This window comes from Halichoeres trimaculatus, unplaced genomic scaffold (assembly GCF_033239565.1).
Source record: "Halichoeres trimaculatus isolate MK-OKI-2021-1 unplaced genomic scaffold, fHalTri1.1 fHalTri1_scaffold_18, whole genome shotgun sequence".
In the NCBI taxonomy this organism is placed as follows: Eukaryota; Metazoa; Chordata; class Actinopteri; order Labriformes; family Labridae; genus Halichoeres; species Halichoeres trimaculatus.
The window spans coordinates 22,354,575-22,362,036 of record NW_027437196.1 but is presented as its reverse complement, the minus strand read 5'-3'; positions in this window follow the sequence as shown (position 1 = coordinate 22,362,036).

Genomic DNA, 7,462 nt, shown 5'->3' with positions numbered 1-7,462 from the left:
GCCAAACAGATCAGAGCTTTGGAAAGGGGGTCAGACTTTCAGTAATAATGATACTGAGTAACAGTGACTTGGCTTCCACAGGAATAAAGAGCACTCTAGTCATATAAGGAAAAGAAAAGCACATGCAGTATATAACACCTCCCACGGATGGAAATAAACAGTCACCTCACTGAGAGGAAGCAGGATTGGATCATCCTCCTGATGTCTTAATCAAATCCCATATGTGGCCAGATCTGACTCCTTGTCGGAAATAAGACTTCATATTTTGATTGTTTAACTGAGTTGGAGAATTAGCGACCTGATCATGAGGGGGCATGCTGACAAGGGGCCAGAACATCTGCTGAAATAATTATTAAAATTTAAAGTTTATTCAATTTAGAGTAATTCAGTCACAAAGCTTTCTTTATTACTTTCCTTGAAACTGTAGTTCAAATAATTTTCCCGCATTAAAAAGAGCTTGGCTTAGCATACTTCATAAATCCAAAAGTCCTGTTGGCTGACCCTGCTGTCCCCTGTTACCGTAATCTGTCAAAATGACCTGTTACTAAAAATCAGGTGTACAGGAAAGAGAGGAGAAGCTTTTCTAAAAGCTGTGACATGAACAGTGAAGACACACACCAAAGTGTCTCATTTTCACCTGACAGAGGATTTTTGCTGCTCAACGAATCAGGGTCCTAATTGACCTACTTTTCACTTCAGGATGCTCTGAAGGTTTTCAATGACAGGTCAGAACTATCTAGGGTCGATTTACCACCTGGACTCTTCTTCCACAGAGATCAACTTAATTTATAGAGCACTTTAAGAATGACCACAGCTGTAACAAAGTGCTATATTGACTGATGACCCAGGCATAAATAGAACAATAAAACAACAAAACAATGGTGTAAGCCATGGTGCCATGGAGAGTTTTGACACCAGATTGAAAGACCTCCAGGACCTCATGCGTCCAGGAATGACTTTTACTGAAAGTGAACAACCTCCTCCAAAAGTTTTGAAATAAAGGGGAGCTGGGAGATAGGCCTAAAATTGGCGAATACACTGCAATCAAGGCCAGCTTACTTTAACATGCTATGAGGAGGATCTTTATTTATTGGACTGCCTCGCTGCCCTCTGGCCTGGAGTCTTGTGCACAAACTCATGAGTTACTTCTAGCAAGTTTGTTTTGGAATTAAATGGAAATTGGATTGAAGCAAATTGACTTTGTTCAAGACAACTTTTTACTGGATACAATGTACCAAGGTAAGGTGATAACCAGTAGAGTTATGTAGCGATACAGTTTGAAACATGACATCAAGTAAACGTTGTAGTAGCTATATGTAGTGCTATCGGCAGCCCAGTGCTCAGACGTATCTGTAGGCTAATGTGACAAGTAAACACTATCAGTTTGTATACTGATAGTGCTCTAAGACATGTCTGTATTGTCTAACATCAGTAGATCCTGGTTAGCTATATCCTGCCAGTCATCTACCAATCAGAGCTAATGTAACCTCACTCTTCATTTTATTGATAGACTCTCAAGTTTGAACAGACCACTGCAGAATACCTGCTGACTGTAGGTTGGAATGGACATTATCACAAACAGTTTAGCCCATAGACAAAAAAAAATGGAAGTCATCTTGCTCAGCTCGAAGTGAGGTCACCAGGAAAACTGCTTCCCCTGGTGGCTGGCTGCAGTATACATTAAAAAAAATGCAGCTCTCCAGTCATTCCAGATGGGCTGTGGTCAAACAAAAAATTAGTTCACCTAGTAGAAATGTTTCTCACGTCCATGTGTTGTGGTGATTTGACAATATTATTTGGCTGCCTTGTATTCAAATTTTCTTTTTTTTTTCCGGAAAAGTTTCGGTCTCAGTAGCTATAAGAGGTTAAAAATGAGGTTTTACATCACGTTTAATGATGATTGACAGCTGCCGTTCTTGTATATTTTTTTCAGGGACTGTAAAATATGTCGGGGGTAGAGTCAAGAAGTGAATAGACTCTCGAAAGAAAAAAAATAATTATTGTTTTTGTCACCCAGCTACACTCAGATTCTCCCGGAATCCCTCACAGTCTCTACTGCGCAGACTCTGGCTGCACAACTGCTACAATGGCTGCGCCTTTGACCGAGGAATTTTGGCTTTAAAAACGTACAATGATAAATGGCGGAGCCACGCTGCCCACTCTATATACAGTCTATGGTGTAGACCCTGTGTTAGTCTTTAGCTTGTGCACTATCACTCTCTTGTTTTGCTTTCTTCTGCTCTTCTGTCCTTTTTGTGTCTGACAGTTAGACTCCTGTGTCCACCATCACTACAAAATTAATCACAGAAAGCAGTCACAGAGAACTAGACATGCTGTAAATCAATCCGGTTCTGCTTGACCCAATAGGGAAGCTAAGAAGCAATTTAAAACAACCTGTGTCCAGTAGTACTGGCCCTGCTAATCTCGGTTTTGTGCAAACACGGATTATGATATTGGACTCAATGAGGTTTGACAGTTATTTTCTTGTGGTCCCTTTAACAAGTTCTTCCAGCAGCACCAGCAGTCCTTTCAGATTTGAAAAAAGACTTGAAGCTTTTCCTTCCACCTTCACTCAGCCTTGTGGCACTCCTGCCCAGCTGCTCAGGTTTCCTCATTGAAAAGATTTTGCCTTGGACTGTACAGTTTTTATTGGAGCCACAGAGTCTGGTATGGTTCAACAGGAAGAGTGAAACCAGGAGCTGAGCTCCTCTGTGTGAACAGAAGCAGGGCTGATGAAAAGCCACAGAGACCTGATCAGCTGATAAAGAGTTATATATTGTTCAGTATTAACAGAGCCTTCACAAATGTGTACCCAAGCCATGGACTCTTATCCCCAGACCATCAGGGATGCTGGTTTCTAACTGTGAGCTAATAACAAGCCCTGTGCTCTCTGTCCTCCTTAGAGTGAAGAAAACAGCATCCATGATTTCCAGAGAAAAATGTCAGATTTGGATTCATCACATCACAGGACTTGTCCTCAGTCCATCTTGAACGTGCTCAGGTCCAAAGAAATCTATGCTGGTTCTTGATCAGGCTTAAATCAGGTGTCCTTTTTGAATGGTGCAGTCTGAATTTGCATTTAAGGATGCAGTAATGAACTGTGTTCACAGACCATAGTCTTTGATGTTATTTTTAACTCATGCAGTGATTTCCACTACAGAGTCATGTCTGTTTTAGATGCAGTGCTGCTTGAGAGGCCTTGGCATCATGTCCATACAGTCTTGGATTAGGTCCCAGAGATTCCTTCAAATTTTTTTAAACTTTAAACTCTTGTTTTACACAAAAGTTGTACAAGTATCTCACACAGCCTCTCACATTTTTTCCCTCTGAAAGACACAACCTCTCAGGAGCATCATGAGACCAACGTGTAGATCATTAACCACGTTAGACTGGAGATGTCCTTTAGTTTTATAGAAGGAATCTGACAGCTGCTTTAGGCTCTGTGGGCACTTACAGGAGATGTGACACTTTCGTGCCATTTGACACTTATTCTACACAAAAACAATAACCAGCAGAATGAAATAACAAGAAGCCACAAGGAATATAATAAAATTTGATAAGGTACGAAAAACAGCTCATCTACAGAGAAGGAAAGGGAGAATCCTGTACAGTATGTTTTTTGTTTTATATTAAATTCATATACTGTTCAACAATACACTCTTGGTGCCTCACGTTTATCTGTCATGTGACAAAGACAGAAAAGACAATTTAAAGACTTTTACAATGAAACACATGACCTCAGCTGTAAAAGCAGGGACTACAATAAGGTTGGATTTATTCACTTCATTGAAAACATGTGGGGCAGTAAACACATTATGACAAATAAGAGTCAATCCAATCAACTTTTTTCCTGATCTGATTTATATGACACACATCTTTTGTTTCTGATACAAATCAACAGATAAAAACAGGTTTTGAAAATATTAACCCAATGTCCTCAGATGGTGTGCTCTCATTTGTTCAGTGTTTTACAGATGACCTGCTTGAAAAGATTTGTTTTCGAACAAGAAGTGAAGGTTGCCATCGTGGAAACTAAAACTCAACTGAACTTTCTGACACTGTAGCGCAAGGTAGGAAGTAGAGGCAGGTAGTTAGCGTCCTTGCTAACAACTTCAGTGTGTCTCTAACTAGCTAATAGGAAGTAAACTAAATGTTTTCTTTATGCAAACCTAGAACTTGAATTATTACAGTTATCCAAAACTTCCCGGAAGTTTCCTCCAGAATAACCTTTAAGGTGCTGAATGCTCCAAAAATTTATGAAAAGCAGTATGGTTTACTCAATGTGTGTGGACAGAAAACATTTGTTTAATTTATACATTTTATAACCAGGCTGTAAACAAATGTGCTTATGCTGCGCAGATAGGCTGTTTTAATTGGGCACGATGCCTCAAGTTGACACTCCAGGAACACCGACACAGTCAGAGGATGCAGCTGCTCACCTGCACGGCTTCAGACAACAGGAGGGGAAAGGGGACAAACAGTGCAGGAGGGACACACAGGTGTCTGTCTGTGAATGGTTACTTTGATCAAAATGTGACAATGACTTTAGTCTAGCAGCAGACAAACACAGAAGAAAGTGAAGTTTAAACCACTGTGGAACAGGTGCAAGAGAAAGAGCCCACAGAGGGTGACAGTTTTAACATTAAACACTGGAGCTGGGGAAACACGGGGGTTATTAAAGAGGGGGCATAAAGAGAAGTGTCGAAGCTATGATCAGATTACAGACATTCAAATTTCACACATACCAGTATCTTTCATTAAAGACAATAAACCAGACATTTATAGTTGGAGACAAAAGCCATCGCCATGCCTCAGGTTGAAATGAAACTGGGTCTGGAGTCCGTCATGGTTTAAAGGGGACTCTTCACATTATAAAAAAATAAAGGATTAGTCACATTGATAAAATCATTCTGTAGAACTTTTTATTGCATCATATTCATTGAAATTAAAAGCAAATTGAAAACTCCGAGCATAATCACTTTTCACCCTTTCTAAGTGTTTCAGCAGTAAAGTCAGAGGGATTGGACAAAGAGCCTCTCTTCTGCTCTCTTTCTCTCTTTTTTTTTTAATGAGATTTCAAACTGTGCATCTCTCTGTTTATATGAGCATCTGTAAACTGGGTTTGAAGAATTAACTTCTAAAGCACAATAAACAGCTGTCAGGGTCACAGCGTGAACACGTCGCACTGTGCGGGAATGTTTCTCTTATGTTTTCTGAATTTTTCTTCAGATTATCATTTCCTCTTTGAACATAAATTCTATGTTTGTTTGTTTGTTTGTTTTTTTATAATTAATTCTTTAAAAAAATTTGGCCAAATTGTTAAAACTTATACAGCTTTTGTTCTGGATAAGCTTTTAAAGATTAGGATGGTAATCATTCCATTCAGATTCTAGGACAAAGAAACCTCTACTTTCAAGTGTTATCTTAAAATCTTTGTCTTTCGAAGAGCTGTTGCAGCTTGTTTATTATAATGAGTATTATTTATGATATAAAATGAAGCTGACACTCTAACACTCTTGATTTGTCTAAATTTATCTGTGTTAGTTATATAATGTATGTTAAACTTTGAGGGGATTTCTCAAACAGGTCATGGGTCACAGTTGGCATTGGGGATAGAAAATCAACACAGCGTATCATCAATAAATTGATAAATATCCTACAGCTCATAATCTTTTCAGAACATGTAAACTTCTTAAAACATATTGCAGATTTCCACCAGTTTTCCTCGTGCTCTTCTTAATGATTCACCGTAAAAATCAGAGAAGCATTGAGTCCAGGGGGTATCTGAAACCTCAGTGCTAACATTTAACGCTGGGTTGTAAAAGATGTTTGAAGCAGCACATCAGCTGAGCCGACTGGCACTGGATTTTTAATTTAACTTCAATCACAAGTCTCTTTCTTATATATGTTCATACACTGAACGAAAGTATAAACACAACACTGTTGCTTTTTTATGATCTGAACTCAAAGATGATAAAATGCTGATTGGACAGCTTGATTGTTGAACAGGTGTGCCTTAAGCTGGCCAAAAAAAAGGACACTCTCAAATGAGCAGTTTTACTGCTTTGTAGGGTGATCAGAAAACCAGTCTGTATCTGATTTGACTTTCATTTGTCTCACTTACAGTGCAACACATCTCCTTGGCACAGAGTTGATCAGGCTGTGGACTTTAAATGTATGAAACATTAAAAATCAGTCATACAATGCTAGCTGTTTCCATGTATAAATACAAGAAGTACAGAGCTGATTTATAAATCCAAATTTTAACAAACACAAATATGACCCCATACATCACCAACCATTAGGCACACACTGCAAAGTCAGTAGGTACAAGACCCTGTGCCATGGAGCACAGACCACCTGTCAGTGCCGTGGGGCTCAGACAACCTGTGCCCCCTGAAGAACAATATGTCAATATATTTCAATGTAACAATGTATTTCAATCTACTACATTCCCTCCTCACTCACGGTTACTTAAGTTGTGAAATTAGAGCTGAATTTTGTTGTGACAGCACAGTAACCATGAGTGAGGAGGGAACGTTGTGGATAAGAGACCCAGCTTTTCTTTAAAATGTTATTTAGTTTAGTTTTTCAGATCGGCTTTAATTTTTTTATTATTACATTTAATTAATTCATAAGGCAAATGTATTGACATCACATCTTTCAGTTTTGAGTAAGGTCAGCTTATTATGTTTTACAGTGATATGCAACATTTTTATAACATTACTTAGTATTTTAATTTGTAACAAATAAGCATCAGGTTTATTTGATCAAAGACATTCAGTAGAATGATTTTCCATAATAATTGTAACTTAAGATGTTGAGTTAAATTAACCTATCAAGGCAACCGCTTTACAATCATTTTTTAAGTAAACTCTACTCATCCAGGTTTACAGTGCACGCAGATCGGCTATCACAGCGCAGATGCTTCAATGGAGCATTGCTTTAAGCTTGCACTAATACATAAGAAGCAAGTTGAACATTGAACATGTGCGCTATTCATGCAAATCATGTAATCAGCATTTTGTGTAAAGACTTGATCATTTGTCATGCCTCCAAGTGACTAAAGCAAGCAGCTCATTGAATATGTTACAACTTTGCATTATTCTCATGAGTGACTCACTCTATCTGGGCAATTCCTACAGCACATTTTGAAAGACTAAACAAACTCACTTATACTTTGACCAACATGTAACTCACTTGTTTCTGTGCTTTGATCTCCTATTCTTTGGAATTTACAGACCGTGTGATCAAACAAACACAGTTTGCACAAGTAACTGCTGGTGCAAAACACAGCAGCCCATATCCTCACATGAACTTGAAAGAGAGACCACATTACTCCTGTTTTACCTATGGTTCTCTGGCTCCTGAGTCATTTCAGAGTTGATTTTATGATCTCATGATTTAATGATTTAAATATTCACTTACAAAGCACACTCTAGACTTACACCCAAGTACATTT